The 24372-nt window shown below is 44.5% G+C and overlaps 1 protein-coding gene across 4 annotated transcripts in view; it reads left to right on the forward strand.

Moving 5' to 3' along the window:
* VTI1A (vesicle transport through interaction with t-SNAREs 1A) overlaps positions 1-24372 on the forward strand; it is a 349350-nt gene that overhangs the window by 294503 nt on the left and 30475 nt on the right. The window lies entirely within an intron of this gene.

Genomic DNA, 24372 nt, shown 5'->3' on the forward strand with positions numbered 1-24372 from the left:
GGCTCGGCAGCTCTGGCAGTATGCTTTGTTGTCCCCCATAACATCCATTCTTCTCCCCCCTGCCCCACGGAGCACCCCACCTTTCTCCCTCCCCCCATGGAGCACCCCTCTTCCCCCCCCCCCCGGCTGCCTACTGAGGAATGAAAGTGAAAGTAACTCACTTCCTTGGCAGGCAGCCAGGATTGGAATGGCTGCACAGGGCTGGGTTGAGGCATGTGCAAAAAATCAGGACGGGGTTGGGGTAGGGTGAGCAGATGTCCCACTTTTATAGGGACAGTCCCAATTTTGGGATCTTTTTCTTATATAGGCTCCTGGTGCCTATATAAGATAAAACCCCAAATAGCGGGACTGGCCCTATAAAATCAGGACATCTGAATCTGGTCACCCTAGCTGGGGAGCACGTCTCTCCCCCGGGCGGAGCTGCACAGGGCAAGATGAGCTGCTGTGGCTCCATGGGTGCCCTGTCCCTGAGACCAGATGCTGTGCTAACTTCACCATGGTCCACTGGGCTGGCAATGGTGCCCATTGATGTGTGATCAGACCTGAGGGTTTGCTGCTGCTGTTGCCACTGTGCACCCCAAGAGGTGGATTTTGGGGTCCTGCAGTTTTCCACCTATCTCCTCCTCTACTGCAGCTGTTGGACCAGCAGGCTAGGGAGTGAACCAAGCATGAAAGCAGTGCTGTGTTGCCATTTAGATTGTCATTTAACACATTTGTTTGCCAAAAATGCTTGCTAACAATCCTGAATTCAATTTCAATTTTTTTTTACAAAAAAATCAATATCTTAGCCAAAAACAGAAAATTAATTTGTTGACAATTATTTGTGACAAGTTTGGTATGGGGAAGAGAGTGGGCCAGTTTTCATCAGAGAAACAAAAAATGTTGACTGACTTTCCTATAGCCCTGTTACTGCTAAATAGAGCCCTCCAACAACTGTAATATGCTCGTCTCATCTCTTTATAGTGTATAGAGCAGTGGTTCCCAAACTTTAACAGCCTGCAAACCCCTTTCACTAAATTGTGAAATGTCATAAACGCCCCCTAAAAATGAATATTTTCAGGGATTTAAGTTTAAATTTCCTCAGTGTGATGGATGCCCCAACTGCCCGCCCCGCTCTTTCTGGGGCTCAGGCTGGGGTTCGGGCTGCCGGCTCCCCTGCTGATGGGGGCAGGGCTCAGGCTGTCAGCCCCAACTGCCCAGCCCCACTCTTCCTGTTACTCGGACTGCCAGCCCCGCACAGAATACCGGGGTTCAGGCTGCTGGCTCCTTGCTGGGTCTTGAGCTACCAGCCACGCGCAGAGTGCAGGGGTTTGGGCTGCCAGCTCCCATGCTAACCACCGGAACTCGGGCTGCCAGCCCAAACTGCCCGACCTCGCTCTCCCTGGGGCTCGGAGTGTCTGCCCTGCAACCGGGTCCCACCTGCTGTCTCCAATGCCTGGGGTCCTCTGACCGCCACTAGTGAAATTTTTCTGGTGAACCCCCGTAACGTTCTGCTAACCCCCAGAGGTTCACGAACCCCAGTTTGGGAACCACTGGTATAGAGCAGGGGTCGGCAACCTACGGCACATGTGCCAAAGGTGGTATACCAGCGCATTTTTGATGCTCTGAGGTTCCAGCTGCTGCTCCATTGCCAGCTGGGGTCCTGGCCTCCAGCCCCGCTCCGCACCTGCTGCTGGCCTGGGGACCCCCAAGGAACCCCAGGCTGGCAGCAGGCTAAGCAGGCCAGGAGCTGAGACTCCGGCTGAGCCTCTCAACCCACTGTCGGCCTGGAGTTCCATTCACTCAGCTGGCAGCAGGCTGAGTGGAACTAAATTCAACGAAATAGGAAAACAAGAGCAACTAATGACACAGTGCAAGAACCGAGAGAGCCTCCTAAAGCACGGTGATAGTTTTGATTTAAATGGACTTGAACTGTACAAAGAATTGAGTACACTGTCATCAATGTTGCCACATGCAAAATCGTTGATGGACATTGTACAGTTTATTCATACCTGCAAACTTGTTGACATATATCCTAATGTGTACGTTGCCATTCGTATTCTACTGACAATTCCTGTAATAGTAACATCAAGAGAACGGAGTTTCTCAAAACTAAAGCTCATTAAAAACTATCTCCACTCTACAACGAGTCAGGAACGCTTGACTGGTCTTGCTATTCTTGCAATCGAACAAGACATCACTTTGTCTTTGTCATACGATGACGTTACTGATTTTGCTGCCAAAAAAGCCAGAAAGATTGCTTTTAATTAAAAACAAATCCTTGTTTCAATACCTCTTCATAGAAATTTCCAATAAAATGTTGACAAATTTAAAAAATTATATTATTTGCACCATTCTGTCAAATCAGAATTTTTTCTATAGTGCTACTTCTTTAGTGTGCTAGTCCATCAGCATTACAGTGTGCTTCATTAAGTTAAACTGGTTTTAGTAACATGCATGTGGCAAGTTTTCCAATAGTGTAAGCTTATGTTTGTGTTGCTCAGAGCAAGACAAGCACAGGGGCACCAGTTTAATAATCCCGCCTAGGGCACCATAAATCCTAGGGACGACCCTGTACAGGAACTGAGAGTTTGACCTTCAAGGTAAAGGGCAACTGCTGTGTTAAGCTGCTTACACAATTTTCTCTGAATAAGTTGACAAGCAATGTGCACAGTTGCTATGACTTCTGACCTTATAAATGCACACTTCTAAATGATTTGCCGAATCATCTGAAACAAGCCCTGCTTTAAATGTGACGTATGTTAAATAAACTCCAAATAGCCTTCTATGTGGTCGGAGTTCCAACAGTAGTCATCCGTCCAAATTGTCTGATTTGCTAGGGGATCAAGAAGTGTAAAATATTCTGAACCTGAATCCTAACTTTTAGCTAAACTTCACACATTTAATAGGCTTAAGAAAAAAGCTAACATTTTTCCCCTCATTCTATAGACACAAGTCCTCATTATTATAGTGGTGCAAACCTTATCATTCTCTATTCAACTGATGGTACTTTTCCCCTGAAGTTGAGTGTAGGAAAGAAATTAAAACTACTGCACATAAAGTATTCATAGAGTATTTGTGTAGGTACATAAACAACTTGTGATGACCCAAGGTATCGTGATTTGTGCCTGCTACATACCTTTCCTTTATCAAGTTTCAAAGTCTACAGAAGAATGTAATCATTGGCATTCCGTTAGACCTGGAAAAAGAGAGAACTCTTACTGGGTAAACAGATAGGTTTTACATTCATATCAATCAGTGTGGTCTTTTGCTATACATGCAAAATGAGCAAGAGCTTTTCTCTCACCTTAGTTAGGGTATTTATGTTCCCTGTTGAGATGAAATGCTTGTTGGTAACAAATTTGTGAGGGGAGGATGACAGAAAAGGATTTTAAATGCCAGCAGCACTGTATAATGAGGTGATATAAACTCAACTAAAATAAAATCTGAAAAAGGCAAGTAAATAATAATAGAGGCCAAATGAGCTGCAGCAGGAGCTAAGAAAATTAATATACCTCAAGGTTGACAATGGGGAAGGGGTGGAAAAACGGAAATATTCCTTCATCCAAAAACTGAACCAAGGCTCATTGCTCTGGATCAGTTCTGGGCAGAAGTCAGTTCCAGAAAGTGACCTAGGCCTTCTGTTTCCTTAGGGAGCTGTGGTCAGCCCATCCCACTCACCCAGTGGAGAAACACTGTAGAAAGGCTTAGCGAAACAAGACCTGTAACATGGTTTAATCCAATGTTTCCCCCTTCCTCAGTCTTTCCAACCCCTCAAGTGGTCCAACCATCTGTGAAACAAAACTTGGTTTCCCCTTGCCTCACAGGCTGGCTGAAGTCTGAAGAAATGTCTTCCTTTTAACAGAGCAGCCTCTCCTGCAGCTTCTTCCCTTTTATATCACCTCCCTATATGTGTGACACTTCAAGCACGTATTTCAGTGGCTGGGTCAAGGCCAAATATAACCCATCACCAGAATAGTCCCTTGACCACTTTCTGCCTGATCTAGTGTGTTGTAGAACTCAGTCCAGTCCCTCCTGTAGGTCAGATTCCCCAGAAATGCCCCAACAATGGGTATGTCAGAGCATCTTCTTTCCCGGCAAAGGCAGTGATCAAGATTTGTTTCTATTATTTCCCTTCACTCTCTTTGGAAAGAAAAGTGTTTGATGAACAAGTGAGTACACTCCATCCACTCCAGTGAGCCAGAACTTTGAACTCAGAACATTCCTCCTTCTTCGAGTGATTGTTCACGTCCATTAAACGTTAGGTATGCATGCGCGCCACATGCACAGACATCGGAAACTTTTCCCCCTAGCAGCTCCCATCAGGCCTGCAGGGGGGCCCCACCATGGCTCTCGAGGTTTCCGTCCGTGGAATCTGAGGTGGACTTGGGCTGCTCCAGCTGTGCCTGCAGGCCACCAGTCAGCAGAGAGTACCAAACCCCATGGCACCCCCAGTGGGGCCTGCGAGGGCAATGACCCTTCTGAACACCATGGGCCTATCACCAACAGCAAGACCCCCCCTGCAGAACCTCGAGATCCGGCTACTCGGGGCACCAGTCCCACTCCTTACATGGACACCCCTCCACACACAAGGAGGCTGCAGTTTCCAGGCCACCAGATGCCCCAGAACACAGGAGAGCGGAAACAGCACGAAGCCCAGTGCTATCTCAAACACACTAATTTGGACAGGCCCCAGAGGAGCCCCCATCCTGCGAAGAGACACAGGAAGGGTTAGAGGACGAGGCGCAGAAGGCCCTAACCTCTTTGTCCTCGCCAGATGAAGCTGTGGCAGGCACGGTGGTATCAGGGCCTCCCTTGATCAACCATAGGGCACACCAAGAATGGCTCCGCAGGGTAGCCCAGAATTTGGGCCTGCAGGCAGAGGCGACGGTAGAGCAGGAGGATCCCATGGTGGACATCCTAAGCCCTGAAGGCCCTTCCAGAATCATGCTCCCACTCATAAAAGCAATCCAATCTAATTGTAAGACAGTCTGGCAGATGCCAGCCTCCAGTGCGCCGACAGCAAAGGGTATAGAGAGGAAGTACTTTGCCCCTTCCAAAAGTTATGACTTTCTCTTCTGTCATCCGACACCCTGTTCACCGGTCGTCTCTTTGGTCAGCGAACGGGAATGACATGGGCAGCAAGCTCCAGCCCCAAAAGCCAAGGAGGCAAAGCACCTAGACTTATTCAAATGGAAGATCTGTTCCTCTGGGGGCCTCCAATTGAGGATCGCAAATCAACAAGCGATACTGAATAGACACAATTTAAGTTCCTGGGTAGCAGTGTCCAAATCTAAGGACTCCTTACCCCAGGACTCTCAGCCTGAGCTCATGGCCCTCGTGGACGAGGGAAAAGCAGTAGCCAAGACCTCTCTGCAGGCCTCCCTTGATTCAGCTGACGCAGCAGCCAGAACGATGGCATCAGGAGTGGTGATGAGACACTCAGCATGGCTGCAGGCTTCAGGCCTTCTACCAGAGGTCCAAAATACCTTCCAAGACCTGCCATTCAAAGAGTCCGGCCTATTCTTGGACCAAACGGATGCCAGGCTGCACAGCCTTAAAGATTCCTGGGCAACCCGTAAGTTGTTGGAGATGCACACCCTGGCGACACAGAGGAAACCCTTCAAGCCCCAACCACCGCAGCAAAGGCAATACCATCCTCACCCCAGGCAGGACCTTACCGCAGAAGGGGCAGAGACAACAGCCATAGGCGGAACAACATGCCTAACCATGGCCAGGGCCACGGCCAGGGCAAGCCGCAACCCAGCAACAAGCAGGGATTTTGAAGGTGCGCTCGAGGACAGCGCACCAAACCACTTACCGGATCCTTCCTGCTGTTTCCTGATCTGCTTGACCCACTTCTACCTTGCGTGGTCCCATATAACATCAGACCGTTGGGTCCTACGCATGGTGAAGGTGGGATACATGCTTCAGTTCTCCTCATCCCCTCCCTCCCACCTCCTGTCCCCATCCCTCTTCAGGGATCCTTCTCACAAGCAACTCCTGATGCAGGAGATTCAGGCCCTTCTCAAGGCAGGGGCTATGGAGGAGGTCCCTCAGGACCTATGGGGAAAAGGGTTTTACTCCTGGTATTTCCTTATCCCCAAGGCAAAGGGAGGTCTTAGACCCATTTTAGACCTGTGCGGACTCAAAAAATTCTTAGTCAAGGTTCTCTTCCGCATGGTCTCCCTTGGCTCTATTATCCCGTTCCTGGATGTGGGGGATTGGCACGCTGCCCTCGATACGAAAGATGCTCACTTTCATGTCGCCATTCATCCCGCTCACCGGCATTTCCTGTGGTTCACCATAAACCAGCACCCTTGCCAGTTTAGGGTGCTACTTTTTGGCCTGGCAACAGCCCCACGTGTGTTCACAAAATGTATGTCAGTGGTGGCAGCCTTTCTCCCAAAAAGGACAATGCGAGTGTATCCATACTCAGATGACTGGCTCCTCGCAGGCCAGTCCGAGGAGGAGGTCCATTCCCATGTGATGATGGCACTGGACGTATTCCACGAACTAGGTCTCCTAGTCAATGTGCCCAAGTCCTCTCTGATACCGACTCAGAGGCTGGACTTCATCGGGGCAGTCCTGGACTCAGTACAGGCATGAGCGAGCCTCCCGGAATCCAGGTTCCCAGCCATCCAGCAAGCCATAGTTTCAGTGCAGAGGTTCCCCACAACCACAGCCAGATTCTGCCTGAAGCTCCTAGGGCACATGGCAGCGTGCACTCACGTGGTCAGACACGCTCGACTGAGGCTTAGAACTTTGCAGCTGTGGCTCGCCCAGGCGTATCACCCTGGCAGAGACCTCTTGGACCTTGTAGAGACAATCCAGGCCCAGGTCTTGGACTCCCTGCGCTGATGGCTCAGTCAGCAGGTAGTTTGTAAAGGGATCCTCTTCGCTGCACTGCAACCCACCCTGATGCTGGTAACAGATGCATCAGACCTTGGCTGGGGAGCACACTTGGGGGACCTACAGACGCAGGGCTTGTGGTCCAGGGACAAATTGTTGCTCCACATCAACGTAAAGAAGCTCAGGGCGGTTCATCTAGCCTGCCAGATCTTTCACACTACTTTAGAAGGGCACAGCATGACAGTTCTGACAGACAACACTACCGCCATGTTTTACATAAACAAGCAGGGTGGAGCCTGTTCCTCTCCCCTCTGTCACGAGGCGCTTCTCCTGTGGGACTTTTGTATAGCCTGCTCAATGCAACTGGTAACATCATACCTTCCAGGGGAACGAAACAAGCTGGCAGACCGCCTCAGCAGGTTGTATCAAATGCATGAATGGACGATGGGATCGGATGTCCTGCAATCGATCTTCCGGAGGTGGGGATTTCCCCAAATGGACCTCTTTGCCACCAAAGACAACAGCCAGTGCCCTCAGTTTTGTTCTTTCCAAAACCGCAGCCCGGGCTTGGTTGCAGATGCCTTCGCAATTCCGTGGGGCAGGAGTCTGAAGTACGCCTTCCCACCACTCCAACTCATTCACAGAGTCCTCCTCAAGGTCCACAGGGACAAACGATGATGATTCTCATCGCACCAGCTTGGTCACACTGGCATTGGTTTACGACTTTGCTGGAACTGTTAGTGGCTGCCCCAGTTGCCCTGCCCCTGCACCAAGATCTCATCAGTCAGGACAGCGGATGCCTTCTCCACCCAAACCTGCAATCTCTGCATCTCATGGCATGGAAACTCTGTGGTTGAACGCTGTGAAGAGTCAGTGCTCCCTTCAGGTTCCTCAAATTCTTCTCTGTAGTAGGAAGCCTTCCACTAGGGCAACATACCTCGCCAAGTGGAAGAGGTTCGCCTGCTGGTGTAACCAAAGCTCATACAGCCTCTTGAGGCCTCTGTCCCAATCATACTGGAATACCTGCTGCAGCTAAAACATCAAGGTCTCACCCCCTTCTCGATTAAAGTACATCTGGCTGCCATTTTGGCGTTCCACCTGGGAGAGTCTGGGTATTCTGTGTTTTCTCCTGGTTCCTCAAGGGGCTGAAGAGGGTGTTTCCCTATTCGTGCCCGCCCATCCCTCCATGGAACCTTAACTTGGTCCTGACTAAGCTCATAGGACCCCCTTTCGAGCCCTTAGCCTCTTGCTCTTTCAAGCACCTTGCCTGAAAGGTGGCATTTTTGGTGGCCATTACATCTGCAAGGAGGGTGTCAGAACTGAGGGCCCTCACTTCGGAACCCCCGTATATAGTTTTTTATAAAGACAAGGTGCAGCTTAGGCCACACCCTAAATTCCTCCCTAAGGTAGTTTCGCAGTTTCACATGGGACAGGACATTTGTTTGCCAGTATTCTTTCCCAAACCACACACAGGCCTGAGTCACTGTAGCTTGCATACTCTAGATGTCGGGCCCTGGCATTCTACCTGGAGCGAACTAGACCTTTCCACAGGTCGACACAGTTGTTTGTCGCCTTCGCAGAAAGAATGAAGGTCTCCCTCTCACAACGGATATCATCATGGATTGCATCTGTGCATTTTACGAGCTCTCCAAGGTGCCAGCCCCGACGATCACCGCTCACTCGACTAGGGCTCGAGCGTCCTCGACGGCTTTCCTGGTGCAGGTTCCACTCCAGGAGATCTGTAAAGCAGCCACCTGGTCGTCGATGCACACATTCAGAGCCCACTACGCGGTCCATCAACCGGAAGCGGCCAGCAGATCCGACTCCTAGGCACAGGGGCCAGGGGCCTCTGCACACTGTCTGTGCCTGCAGGCATCTCCCCTGAAACTCTCATTGACCACTCTGGAGCTGGCACTCGGAGCGGGGGCAGCACGCAGAGCCCCGGTGACCACCCTTGTGCCTAAGAGCCAGACATCCTGGCTGCTTCCGGGAGCCATGCAGAGCGAGGACAGGACAGGAATCTGCCTTAGCCCCGCTGCAACGCCGACCAACTTTTAGCAGCCCGATCCCAGGAGCCACCAGGGTCCCTTTCAACCAGGCATTTTGGTTGAAAAGCAGATGCCTGGAAACCCTGGTCTGACCCATTATTGCCATTCTTATGTTCTTAATTACAAACAATACCCTTTGGAGAAACAAATCATTGAGTAATTTTTTTTTCCTCTGCTCTTTGTATGAACAAAACATTTTTTTAAAAGGATGCAATTTAAGTGCTGTCTGTTGCTCCCAGAAGGGAGGCAGCTGAGAAGAGATCTTTGTGGGATGCAGCATGCAGTACAGTACGTACAGTTGGATGGCTTGTCCTTTTTCTGTGATAAGCACTACACTGAAGTCTGCTGTCATTTGTGTGTACATGTGACTTTCTATCTAAAACAGAATGAGTGTGTTTGCTAAATGGCTAGTGAAGTGCCCAGCAAGCATACTTACTCCAGGAGAGTGACAGGATAAGGGAAGTGGCAGAAACAGAGATAGGAAAGGAGATTTTTGCACGAACAAGTGTGAGCTGATAAGCCTGACCTGCATGGGAAATGTAGAGAATCCTAAGTGCGCTCGTCAGGCCAGAATTAGCTATGCCCATTTGTTTTCAGCTACATTATGCTATGAAGAAACCCTTATTTATTTTCTCATTTGTGGAGGAAAAGTGCTAGCTCATGGAATTCCTCTTGTTCTCAGCAAGCTATTTCTCTTATGGATAAATAACTTTTCTAACCTGACTGTCTATACCCAAGAATTAAAAGATTAGTTACAGGGAAGAATGCTGAAGTGTCGTGTAAAGGTTTTATTGGCCACATGGGTGAGTTATGCAGGTCATCCAAATTGAGTGCCTAATCATCTCAGACACATTGTTCAACACAGCTGCCTTGTACTCAGTGGGTAGCAGGGAGTGGAGGGAATACATACATACTTCTTTCCTAAGTATACATGGATAGGATGAATAATTCTACTTGTTTTCTTTCTTTCTTGTGTGTGCCAGTGCCTGATGTGTGTTAGGCACTTGAGAGCCAGGTGTGATGGCTGTATGGTGCACCAAGAAGTAAAGTGCATACGTTTTTAAAGAAAAGAACTGGACACTTGCCAATATATAAGGAGACAGAATGGCCTTGTGGTCAGAACAGTGAACAAGAAGTTAGGTAGCCTGAGTTCTGTTCAGCCGCATTTTGGACAGACGAGAGAGGCGAAAGGCCCTCCTGGAGAAGTCTAAGGCAATAAAGGTGAGAAATAAGATAAGGCTTTTTTTTCCAGTAGGGTCAGTGGCTATGACAGTCGCAGAGGGTGGTTGCCTGTTGTGTGTGACACCATTTTCTTCTGTCTGTAGAGCTGTAGCAAACTATGGCTACAGTCACTTTGCTGAATAGGGTCTTGGAAAAGATCTAGCTGTAAATGCACAAAGCATGGCTTTGTGTCCAAAAGTGGTGTGTCAACAGTGTGTGTCTGATTTCCATAACTCTTCAACCTCCTAAACTCCAGCCAAGGCAACTACTGGTAACCATGTTACATTCCTCACTTTTTTTTTTGTCTTGATTCCAACAATCAACACACACCTCTTCTCACGCTGAAAAGATCTCTGATAGAATTGCACCACACTGGCAAAAATAATCTCTGTTGATTGCATAATTAAATATGATGAATAATAGCTCCCAGAAAATACCTTGGCATATCTTGGGAGGCTGGTTTTAATTCTGATCCATGCTAAAATGATTACGGGCCTGATCCAAAACTCAATGGAGTCAGTTGAAAGGCTCCAATTGATTTCTGTGGGCTTTGGATCAAGGCCTAAAAGCAGAGGAATAATTCAGTGGTGCAACCACACTAGTGGGAGCCAGGAATTCTACATTCTAAGCCCATTTTTGGTGCTGACTCCCTGTAGCATTAGCCAAATCACTTAACATCTCTGTATCTCAGTCTCGCTATCTACAATATAGGGATGATGACTTTCCTGCCTCGTGAAGAGTTGTGGGAATTAGTTGCTTAATGTTCCCAATGCACTTTGCGGGTGAAAAGTGAAATATGCCCTAACACATTTTCCCCCACCCATTTCTTGGAAACATAGTCCTTTTTTGTGTTTACATGTGTGCACTTCCCCTTCAGGGTCATTATTCAGGATGTCCAACGCAGGACACACAAAAACTATGTGTCAAGGAACACCTGTGTGTTTGGTCCTGTATGTGTCATGGGCCTAGGACATGCCCAGAATTTCTGCCTCTTCTCCTTCAGGTCCTGGGGATTGATGGCCCTGAACCAGGAGAATCTGGTACATCAGTGACACAGCAAAGAGTGCTTACCCCAGTGGCGGTAAAACATTTAAGGCCTTCAAGTTATCTTGTGTCAGGCCCCAGAGTAAAATTACAAATATTTATAGGGGTAGTTCAGATCAGCTGTTAGTTCATTATGTGGTATCCCCATACACACTCAGTTGACAGACACGTGCAGCCTAAAATCACCAAACCCATGTCCAAATAGCCTTTCAGAGGCATAGTGGAGGAGTTTTCCATTCCCTTGTGTGGTTAAGTTGGGTCATTTGGACCCACCCCCTCTTGAACAACTTAGGGTAGAAACTAAGTGAGTCCCAGTAGGGGGACACAAAACTCAGCTGGCCCTGAGTGGTTTCAAGGGCAGATTGCATGGCAAATCCCATGCAATGCAAAATCAGGAAGCACCATTATCAGGAAAACAGTGTCTTACTACATTTTTCTCCACAAGTGGCATATGCTTTAGAAAACTGTGTCTGAGATGTGGGAAACTATATTGGTAGATGCCAGTTTCTTTCTTTGTGTATTTTAATATAGAACTTTTTGGATTGTTTTTTGTTCTATAATCTACAACCTGTAGTTTGCTTACTCCATGGCTCCTTTTACATTTATGCTGTATGCTGTATGCTGTTAGCTGTTGGCACAAGAGACGATGTCTAGAGAACTGATTTCTCTGACCAATTAATGCATGTAAGAGGGAGATTATTCTTCCTAGTCATGAGATGTTGAAGGATCCCAATATGCTTTGCAAACATTCATTACGCCTCACAGCAACTTAATTTGGTCGGTAATACCCATTTTACAGTTGGGAAAACTGGAGCATAGAGTGACGACAATGACTTGCTCACAGTCACAAAGGGAGTCACGGTCAGAATCATAATGACAACCCAGTTCCAGGTTATCTTCTCTATAAACAGGGGTTTCCCGTTTTGTTCGTACTGTGAAGCACATCTTAATGAAGTGCTTGCTTAGCCTACACCTCCCCTTCCATTTGCTTATGTGGAAAAGTTACTATTATGAAAGTAGTAACTTTTAATGGAATTTAGCAGCTGGAAACGAGAGGAAAAAGCCAGTACCATGAGAGCACCCAGCTCTTCACAGACCAGCAGTAAGTGCTTTGTGGACCATCAGCTAGTACTCCATGGACCACAGCTTGGAAGCCTTCGCCCTAGGCAATGCTATCTGCCAGTAGATTATGTGCAGCTTTGAGAGGCATAACCTACACTATTTGAAATTAAAAGTTGTGTTTTCCAGCACAGTGTTTGGAGTAGGTGTAATATTTCAGGAGACGAAAGGGTCTGTGCAGGGATCTCAGCAAAATTTGTGTTGTTTTTTCATTTCGTTTTTGTTTCACTCATCCCTGGATTTAAAACTTCTAGATTGTCATGCCAAAAGCAGGAAAGTAGTAAAATGCAGTGGGAAATGTGGTGTGCGTGGCTCTGGGGAATATTTACTATACATGTAAGTAGAGATATGGTCCTCCTTTCTTGTTAGTAATTTAAAAGTACAGTGCACATGACTTAAAGTAGACATGCTAATAGAGGAAGAAAATATATTTATAGTGGACAAATTCCAAAGACCAGAACTGCCTGCTTATTTGAATTCTGTTATATTGTTAGGGCACTCTTCTGACATGATTCTCTATTGTTTCTGCCATTATCACTTGCTTTTTGCAGGACATAGTGTCAGGAAATTTCTGTCTGGCACTTACAAGGTGTTTCTAAAAGGAGAAACAAAGACTCAAGAGTATGCAGGGAACAGGAGGAAGCAGCAAAGGGGAGTGGCAGCAGTGGGGAGGAATTTGAGATAGTTCCAGGGCCTGGCAGGGGGCAGGCAGAGAAGATTACAGCTGGCCCGAGAGAAGGGCCAAAGAGTGCTGATCACAGACAAAAACTCTCAGCTCTCCCCCTACAATTTTAACTGTCAAAGGTGAATCCCACCTTAAGAGACTCAGGAAATGGTTTAAGGATCAAAGAATCCTGTGACACCTTATAGACTAAGATGATTTACTCCCAGATGAGGGAAGGAGCAGATGGATTTCTGTCCCAAGGTCACATTACAGTGGAGAATCTTGACCATCCTCACAGGAAAGGGGCCCAATATGAAACAAGAGCAGGCTCTTGAAATAAGGCAGTGTGGGAGGAGGGACAGCGATGTGCAATTCAGAAATTCAGAATTTTTTATGGCCTTGTGAATTGCGGAGCTGACATCAGTGCCTCCCTTTATACCAATAAGCTGGATATAATGGACAAACCATCCCTTCGCGGACTAGCTCAACATAAGAAGATTATGCCGTACTATCATTTGTTAATAACAATGTTGTTTTCTGTCATATAATTAGAAAATACATCTTGCTTTGCCTCTAAGCACTGTAGCCTTATTACATTTGCACATTTTTTATTATAATTCAAGTGTAGTGCCCAGATAACATTAATGAATATATTAGATAGGCAGGGACTTTTAAAGGAAAATAATAAACATACTTGTATAATAAAAAGTTAATTCAGTCTGGAGCCAAACAGGTAATTTTCCCTTCAGCATTTTTTCACTCAGCTAAAACAGGTTGGACTAGGAGTGCAGTCACCCTGTCTAGAGAGCTTGGCTTGGCTTGCATACCAGGGGCGAATTTTCTTCAGAGACAGACAGCAAGATGATCTGATTGGCTTCGTTCCAGAGCATGCTCACAAAGGCTCCTTTGATGAAGGGCTTCTTGGTAAGCACTGTACCAAAAGCTGCCTGCCACCCTCCTTTCAAAGATACCCATTTACAGTAATTCTGGATTTAAAAAAAAAAAAGAAAAGTGAAATAGGGGTTTACGGCAAGAATAATTATGCTGGTTGGCTTAAAGAGGCAGGGGGAAGGGGCAAGTTACTAAGTAAACTACTGGATGTTGGAGTAGCTGGTTGGCAACAGTAAGGAATGTGTAATTAAGCTCATTAAAGCATCATCATTTTGCTTATCAATCTTTTCCCAAACAGGGTGGGGTGAAGCAGCATATATTAAAATATGGTCGCTTTTACTGATAAGGAGCAATAACTACCTGTTTGACTTTTTGAGCAGCACAAAAGTGTATCCAGCTGGTGACAGCATACTTGATTAGTTGACATATCTCCCTCTGGTACTAGAGCTAGTGATTAATAGGACTTCGTTATTCCTTCCACATAATCAGTTGGTGTAACATGTACAAGCAGTATCAGTCCACAGTCAGCAATCATTTGCTATCTTCTTCGCTTTATCTCAGTTAGTATCCACATCTGGTCTAGCACTTATCTGTCATTTCTAGTCTAGTCATTTGTTCCCTTGGTTGGCTTCCAGATCAGTATTTGCTGATGCTTCCACACCCTAGGGATAAAGTGAACTAGCATATCAGAGCCATCATTTTGTCAATCTGTGTACGGCCTGATTTTCTCCACCATCATGTTGTGATTTGGAGGGAACTACTATACACACCCACCTACACTAATCAGAAACTTTGGTTTCCATAGGATACAATGACAACCTGAAGTAATAGTAATGAGGCTGGTTGATTTGAGCTGCCTCTAATTCCCATTGTACCAGAGTCCATGACCCATCTGACATCACTGTAAGTTGCTTGGGGACAGGCTGGGGTTAGGGAATTGCAGAGGTATTGGGGAGTCACCTAAGCAGCCTCTCCTGACAGAACTCTTGGACAAATTTCAAAGCTTTCCACCTCTGTTGGATGGCAAGAGTAACTGCAACACAATTATCTGGCCTTCAGGTGCTTCCACAGGTTCAAGGGTGCAGTAGGGACACCCTGTGCATGTGAGGGATGAATCAAGTCCCTTTTCACCTAGTAACATGGAAGGCAGGACATGTCACCACTATCTATGGTAAGGTTACTGCGTGTGGTGTCCAAGAACAATACTTTGCTTTTAGATTGCACCTTGCATCCCAGGATCTCAAAGCACTGTAGTTTTGAATTAAGCCTCACTGTGTCATTTTGAATGAATGTGTTACCTTCATTTTACAGATGGGGAAACAAAGGCACAGAGATGTAAAGTGACTTGATCACAGCCACATTGGAAGTTTGTGGCAGAGGTAGAATAGGACCAGATTTCCTGATTTGTCACAAGATCAGCTTTCCCTAATGTGGCCTTTCCTCTCTGGCTTCCAGGGTTCATTATGGTATTATAGTGTTTAAGTTGGATCTAGCTATTTTTAGCTTCAGAGGCGTTTTTTTGTAGAATTATCTATCCTAGACGTCTATCTTTCCCTTACAATTTTAGCCCATTACTAATGGCCTCTTCTATATAGCAATTCTGTATATGGTTTTGTGTGGATGCTTGTTTTTTACGTGGTTCGTTCTCTCATATTTATATGATTGACTTTTCTGCATTTCATTAATAGTACATTATCTATTTTTAAAAATCACTGAAATTTTTAATTCAAAGAAAGAAGGGAAGGGAGGGAAAAAAGATAAGCTGGAGGAAATACTGATGCGAAGAGGAGTAGCTGCAATTAGACCACTAGTACAAGCATGTACATTATATTGCTGTACGGCAATGGAAGCCAGCTGAAACTTTAATTCTTGGTTTGATCAAGGTTGTGTAAAAACTGCCCCCAGAGGACTTCCAATAGAGAAACCAGTTTTATATATTACATATAAACTGTAGTTGAAGCCAAATGTTCATTCCTCTCAAATTGTGTAGGTGGATTGCTTTCCTTCCAGCGTTGAAGTATCATGTTTGTAGCTGCTAATAAACTTAATAAAATCCATTTCTTACTTCTCCCGCTGTACTGACTTCAGAAGCATCAGAGAGCCAACTTAGCTATGGTGTCCTGAAAATTCATTTTTGAAAAAACAGGCAAATGATGAGTATGAATAAGAACCTGTTGAAAAAAACAAAATATGATGATCAGTCAGTTGTGTTGCTCTGATCAAAAGTGTCACACCCGCCATCACTCCACAGTAAATGAAAGCATGTGCAGATTAGTTTAAAACAAAAATAGTTGATCCCAATTAAAAATAACTTCTGCCCCAACAAGCTCTCAGAATCAGAAAATACTTTTTTCGTACAATGCATAATTAATCTGTGGAACTCATTACCACAGGAAGTGGGGAGGGAGGAAAGATAGCTCAGTGGTTTGAGCATTGGCCTGCTAAACCCAGGGTGGTGAGTTCAGCCTTTGTGGGAGCCACTTAGGGATGTGGGGCAAAAATCAGCACTTTGTCCTGCTAGCAAAAGCAGGGGGCTGGACTCAATGACCTTTAAGGGTCCCTTCCAGCTCTATGAGATAGGTATACCTTCATATATTATTATTAAATATTTATCAATCTATTCCCACAGCATCCCTGTGAATGTGCCCAGGTACTATGGTGATTGGAACTTTAAATAGATAATGGACTTGTGAGAAAAGCTCCAGGGTGCTCGTCAGATTCAAGGAGAGCAGGGGACTTGAGAAAGAGTGAGTTAGTTGAGTGGAGAAGGAGACATACAAGCTCCAAGATGGAGGACAGAGTAGGCAGGTATCAGGGAGGAAGGATGACAAGGGTCCAGGTGATTGGAAGGGAGCCAGATCTTCTTGGGAGAGAGAAGCCAGAGATGCAGGGGCTGGAGAGAAAACTAGAAGGCTTCTGAAGGTTACACTAAGAATCTAAACCAAGTCATTGATCCTTTCAAGGTTGATCCGTCACCACCCCTGTTTAGACTTTATTTTCCTCAAAGATCCATAATCCTTGTTCTAAAGAGCTCCTGACTCAGTGGACTCTTAAGTTAATAACACTCCTACTGAAGACAACAGACTTGCTAAAACTTGTATTCTGCCTGTGGTGAATGGAGCCTGTCATGAATAGAGTAAATTGTCGAACAGTCCCAGTCATTTTTCCTGATTTATGTGTGGATTGGCGTGGGGAGGGTCTGAAATTTTACCTGCACCATTTTCCACGTCTTCCTGAGACCCTAGAAAGGACTTGTGGTGGGCTCCACACCTAGGATGAGTGGGACTGTGGGTGGAATGTATTTAGTCCCTCCTCCCCGCCCCTCAATTCCCAAACATTCCCACAGGAAATTCCTTGCAAAAAGTAATACAGCAACAGACAGTGTTCCCTCTTGCACAGAACCTGTCCCTGCTGCAGGAACCCCCCACCCCCACACACATACTTAATGAGGAGTTCCAAAAGCAGCTGTGTGGGATTTCCCTGAAAACTAGGTGTTGATCAGGTTGCAATGAGCCCTTGAATTGGTACGGAGAGGCTCAGTGCAAATAGCCCCAAGACCCATGAGATTTTAGGGCTGGACCTTCAGCTTTTTCTGTTGTGGATCCCTACCCCTCACCTTTGGCAGAAGAATAATACAATACCTAATTTTATGTAAGTAGATCTCATACCACTTTACAAAGAGTTTAGTATCTTTATCCCCATTTTGCAGATGGGGAAACTGAGGCACAGAGCAGTGTAGTGACTTGCTCAAGGTCACCAAGCAGAAATAGAGCTGGGAATAGAATCCAATCCAGTCCCAGGCCAGTGCCCTAGCCACTCGGCCACACTGCCTTCACTCCAAGAAATTGGAGAAAACTTGGTGAGGGTGAACTGTCTGAGCAATCACTTTGCATGCAAAGTTCTACAGCCTCCTCCTGTGTGTGTTCAGCAGGAAAGGGGAAAAAAATCTCTATAAAATTCTAACACAAAAGTGAAAGTATTTTACATGGTGACAGCCTACAGTGTGGAAGATGACTGGCAGGAATACTGATACCCAGTCCAGAATTTTATTTGCTAAAGATAATGCTCTGACATCATTCCTTTTTAAGGGTTAATTCTCTCTCTTAGTTTCCAATATTCAGTCTTTTTTGCCTGGATAAATATGAATTGTTTCCATTTCAGAATAATAGTAAATTATTTCAGAAAAGGACAGTCATGGTCATTTTTTGCACGTCATTTTCATTTATTTTGTGTAGCTCTTCTTTGGCATGGAGAAAATCAGGATGCCATCAATATATGCTGTATTTAGGCTGTGTGTGTGTGAGAGAGAGAAAATGGAAACTACTCTTCATCACTCAGGAGCAATAAAATCAAATATATCAGAATCTAATGCAAACCTTTTAAATTGGCTTCTGCTTCTGGTTCTCTCTCTGTGTGTGTCTCTCTTGCTCTCTGAAGAATCTGTTGGCCTGAAGTTATGTAACTCTCTAATGAAGTAGTTGTGGGGGTCTTTGCTATCCTGCAAAATGAAAGACTAGAAAATTACAACACAGAACTCATGTTTGCTAAAGTGATCAACCTTAAGTGGTATGCCAAGTTATCTTGGAGTATAATCAGCATAGCCTATTTGAATAGAGTTGTCTTTAAAATAAAAGATCTGCTAGTAAGATTTGGTTTCATTTAGGCCTTACTCTCAGCTATAGGATTACACTGAGGCCTACATATCTTCAGGCTTTTGTACAAACAAGCAGCTTAAACAAAACTACCATTATTATACTGACTTAGGGGGAGAGAAAAGCCTTGTTTGGTTTCTTAAGATCATGTGTGAGACAAATAAAGCCTTCCTTTAAACATAAGTTTTGTCTTATTCAGTATAATAACATAGTTTTAAAAAAATACAAAGCCCAACATTATTCTTCATGCCAATTCAATTTGTCACCTTTTGGGGTTAAACCCAGATGTAATCTTACAGGCTAGTAAAATGAGTTCTTTTCCATGCAGCTATGCTGCAAGACCGTTGATATCACTGTATTTATCACCATTGGGGTAGATATAATCAATTTTCTTCTTGCTATAAGAGCTGACCTTACACTTCCTTTTCCTACTTTCTATTCAGTGGCCTCATTAAACTCTTTTCAGTGTGCTGATTTATTGCTGTCATGGACAACTTTGTGCTCTGTGTTGCCTCTTCCTACCAAAGAACTTAAATAGCCGTTCTTTTATATTAGTTTTACTGACCACATCAAGTTTTTTTTTACTATATAAACGTTTCCTGTAAATAACATAGGATGTGAAAGTTCTGAACTCAGCTGGCAACCTGAAGTCTAATGAGGGGTGGCCAATCACTTATGATATGGATGCCAGGGGGGTTATTTCATATGGCTGCAAGGCGTCCACACATGTTCTCTTGAGTTCCATTCACAGGAGATAATGCAACCAATCATATTGCATTTGGAGTTCCAGATTCAGCTGTGAGGTTTAAATTGTTATGTGACTGAATAAAGTGTGAAAAGTGGGATTGGATACTGCAGCTGAATGGAATTAGTCTGGGAATATTTTTTTTTTTAACATGGAACTCAGATAGTAAAGTTGAAACAAGAAAAAGATAAAGGAACTTGCTTGGAATTGGCACGGAAACAATGAAGTTTAGCTATTCTTAAACTGAATTTGAATTATCTTGGATCTCCTGCTACAATCCAACCACCCTGCTTCAAATCTTAAAAGAGGCCCCTGAAATGCTTGTTTGGAGAATTTGAGTGCACAGCTATATGTATGTGCATATTGATAGTTGGATGCACTGATTTTTACATGCACATGATAATTTGCACATGCAGATTGACACACAGGAACACTCTAGAGGCCCTTTAGGAATATGGCCCTGTGCCTCAACATTTTATTAGTACCATATGTAAAGACATTTTACATGTCTGCTAACACATTAGAGTATTAAAACTGCCACGAGACTGACATTAGGTAATTAAAATTGACTGATTAAAAGTATCTAATTTGCTTTTTGCTCTCTTTGCTATTTGTTTACTGCTGACGTTTGTCTGTGCTTGGGCAATGACAATGGACAAGTCAGTTTCACCTATGTTTTTAGTAAAATTCACTTTCAGCTTCTTAAGCACTAACACAGTGCTACAATATTTGGATTGCAAATCTTGCTGGAGCATGTTTGTTTACCGAGAAATGTTTTCTTTTATTTTAAATGTCACCCAAACATATTTTTTTCCAGCCTTTTTTATATTGTTTTCACTTTTATTCTTAATTTTTAGGTCAAATTTGATCATGTCCCTTAAAATGGATTCCAGATTGCTTTAAATTATTGTAGCTCTCTTGTGTCAGAACAGTTGCAGAATACTTACAGTACAAAAGAGAAAATTCATTAGATCAATCTGTCTGTTGAGGAAATTAATCAATTTGCAAGTAACATCTAGCTAAATTCTGTCATTTAAAGTAGGCTTTGAGTTTCCTTTCCCATATTACATGGAGACTCCAATATAAAGCAATTTCCATTGGAAGAGGCTGATTCACTTGCCCCCATGCTGTGCAGTAGAGGTCGTTTAGACACAGCACTTAGAATGCAGCTGCGTTTCTTGTGCCAGTGTCTCATTTTCCACATATGTAATAGATCAAAACATTTAGATTGGGTTGATCCACTTTATCATGACGAAAAAATTTTGGAGCAACACAAGTAAATAACAGCCTTAGTTGGAGAGAGAATGAGTTTTCACAGATTCTGAGAAGCTGTTGGTAGGCACCACCCCAGTTAATACAGGACAAAAAACAGATAACTTTTTTCTCTGATTTTTTGTTATTATTTTGTTTTGGTTTTTTGTTTGTTCGTTGTTGTTTTTTGCAACTCCAATTAGTTGCAGAACGTTTGATAGAAATGAATGAATCGTTGAGGGCTCTGTTCCATAGAATGTTACCATAGTCTGGGTTACAAGAATGTTTCTTCTTTGTTGCACCTTGCCAAACACTGTGGACAGAACAACATTCCCTGCTTGTAATTTGGCCTGTGATTTCCAGAGCCAGGGTTGTTCAGCATTATCACCTTAAGAGCTAGATAAGATTAAGTTAGATAGCAGACATTCTAGATTAATAAACCAGCCAGAGGAGGTATGCAAGCTTTAAAGCCTTTACCCAAATTGCATTTAAGCAGGATGGTATTTTAAGAAGCTTAAATTAAAATTTATTATTTCAGTTCCTCCAGTTTTTCCTTTATACAATTTTCAGACAAGAGTTTGCTTTTTTTTTAAATCTGTTCTGAAGCATTCCTCCATCATATGACTGTCTGTAATAAGTTGGGATTGCTTGGCCAACTTTATAGAAGGCGAAAGCCAGAGAAATAAAATGATGATGCTCTGGCAACATAGACTTGTGGGTACATGGGTTGTTGGCTACCGCTGTCTACCCCCTGTGGTTGCCACTATTTTTTCAGTGTTCCAAAATGCCATGTCAGAAGGCAGCATTTCCAGGAATAATAATAATATAGAGTAGTAAGTAATAGCCTGATTAGTTGACAGAGTGATGTAATTTATTGAAAATTCTACCTTCCAGTGGCAGCATTTCTGGGAATTGCTGTACTTACTCGTGTATAAGCAGAAAAATTGAGGTACTTAGGGAAGGAAGATTCATGTTGTTATTTGATTATTGATAACTAATTATTAATTATTGTTATGATGCCCAAAAGTGAGGCCGACATTTTACAGCATCAGTGCAGAGACATGCATCAACTTTTTACTTGTGATGCAATGACCAGTGGTAATAGCAGACAATAGGGAAGCGAGAGCATGAGGAAGGAAGCATATGGCACCAAGATCCTGCAGTTTCTCAGTCTAAACTTGATGATGCATTTATTTTGAAAAATAATTATCCGCGTCTTATTTCTCATGGGAGTTATGGAAGAAGTGAGTCTGATCTAAGGATTTGAATTCAGTAGTTTATTGCTTGGTGGGTGAGAATTGGGAAGGATATAGGGTGCCAGAGTAGAAGCTACTGAGATATATATGGAAAAAATCAGGCACCGGGGTATCATTGTCATAGCAAAGAAGTGAGATGTGACACAATAAGGGATGAGGTCAGAAATGTAAGCCAGTTTGGGATTATGCAGGGCTCTGAAGGCAAGGATGATGAAGTTTAAACTTGAAGCAGTAGGGGAAATGGGTGATATCCTCAAGACGACATTACAGAAAAGGACATCGGAAATTCCTCAGTGCATCTTTGGTCAGACCTCTTCTTTCGTGTGTCATCTGGATTTTGTCTGGGACACTATCAAGTGCTAGGCAGAACTGTAGTGCTAGGCAATAAATAGGCTTTTGCACTCCTGGAGGCATCTTTCATGTGAGAAACTCAAGGTATGTTAATTAAACTTTGACAGCACTCTTTGAAGTAGGTAGTGGAGAGATACATATAGGGATCCCTTCCCCAACCTCTGATCTGCAGCAGATCTTTAAAAAGAGCCCAGGAACACTACACACGACTTCAGGAAAGTAAGGGGGATACAATGTTCAGTGGGAATTTGGGTAGGCAGAAGGTAATTACCTGTGCTGGAATTTGATTATAATGTCCTTACTCTTATCAGGAGATCTTTAAATGACTCATAACTGGTAAAGAGCTCAGTTTTACAACTCATCAGGAAAATAGCATTTCCAGTATTTCCCTAACAACATGCTGGATTGGTGCAATACTGACTCGGAGGGAAAGGTGCCAACTATAGATTCTACACCATCACTTTCTGTAGCTCCTAGGTGTTCTTTGCCAGTCTTCCTTTGATGTCATGCTTAGCTTGCAGATCTGCTGGTATCACAGCACATGGCATTCATGGCTGCGAAATGCCCCCCAGTCTTTATTTCTACGGCCAGGTAATGAATTTCAGTACCCAGATGTGAAGAGACTTGAGCTGCATTCCCCTGGTTCAAGTTAATAAATGCTATCATGGTTCAAGTTAATAAATGAGATTTAAACCAATATATTTTTAAAAGGGATTTTACAGCTAGTACAAGAGTCGTTTTGTATGTTAAACTTTCTTCCTGTAAAGACCAAAATTGTCATTGAGCGGAGGTAAGTGACAAGATTAACTTTCCGGCTATAATTACTGTTAACAAAAAGCCTGAATCCTCAGAATAGCAAAATACTCTGGTTTTTTGCATTAACTTTTTTTTTAAAATCCCATCTGAAAGCATGCAGAGTTTACATTTTCAGAATCAGAAGACCGACTGCTCTTAAATGTAAAAAAAAAAAAAAAAAATCTATATGAATGTCTCGTTTTGTCTGAAAAGGCAATAACACCCAAATCTGAAAATTCAAAGTTATGGTTCCCGCATCCATAGGAATTTGAGTATTGTGCATATGTGTGTGGCAACCATCCATCTCAAAAGATGATGGTGTAAGCACCAAAGCAGTCCAGTTGCTGTGTATGTCATGCTGCAGCATCATAAGTGGCTAAAAAGTCCTATTCTTAAGTGACAGACCTTGCCACAAGTAATGCAGCCATAAGGTGCAGGCATAAGCCCTTGAGACCTGCTGAGCTTTCCTCTGACTGTTTATCTCAGCCACCTCTCCTCAGCCTTTTTGACTCCCTGACACAGCACAGCCCTCCAGTGTTACTAGCTGCATCTTCCCAGCTTGCAGTTTCAGTGTTGAAAGTTAAGGTCCTTTTGCAAACTTAGGTCTTTGAACCTCAGCCTAGGTCACCCTGTGTCCTTATGTATGTGTACTAAAGTGCAAATGTATTGTTTACTTTCTTAACTTTGTCTCAACCTTCGCTATAGCTGCAATGTGGTTAACGTAGTACAATGACTGCATATTCAGAAACACAATGGAAGAGATAGGACACAGGAAGGATCGTAAGGATAATCCAGGACCCAAAAATCATGGCTTTATTTCACAGGGCTTGTGCATAACTTCTGCCCTGCTGGCACCAGACAATGGAATGTGGTCATCTTAGATCAGGGGTAGGGTGAACAGTTAGCAAGGGTGAAAAATCGGGACAGGGTGGGGGGTAATTGGCACCTGTATAAGACAAGGCCCCAAATATCGAGACTGTCCCTATAAAATCGGGGATGGGCAAACTAATCAGGGATGGGCAAACTTTTTGGCCTAAGGGACACATTGAGAAATAGAAATTTTATGGTGGGCCATGAATGCTCACAAAAGTGGGGGTGAGGGATCTTGTTGCTGGTGCGGGCTCTGGGGTGGGTCTGGGTATGAGAAGTTTGAGGTGCAGGAGGGTGCTCTGGGCTGGAACCAAGAGTTTCGGCGGGTGGAAGGGGAATCAGGGCTGGGGTTGGGGGTTGGGTCATGGGGAGAGGCTCAGGGGTACAAGCTCCAGTGGCACTTACTTCAAGTGGCTCCCGGAAGCAGCGGCATGACACTTCTCCGGCTCCTACATGGAGGCACAGCCAGGCAGCTCTGCATGCTCCCCATCCACAGGCGCTGCCCCATCCACATGCACTGCCCCTGCAGCTCCCATTGGAGCGCCAGAGGGGGTCATTGGAGCACATAGGAGCCAGAGCAGAGCCATGCCGTGGCTTCCGGGAGCTACATAGTGCGGCCCCCGACCCTGCGCCC

The sequence above is a fragment of the Gopherus evgoodei genome, chromosome 7 (assembly GCF_007399415.2).
Source record: "Gopherus evgoodei ecotype Sinaloan lineage chromosome 7, rGopEvg1_v1.p, whole genome shotgun sequence".
NCBI lineage: Eukaryota > Metazoa > Chordata > Testudines > Testudinidae > Gopherus > Gopherus evgoodei.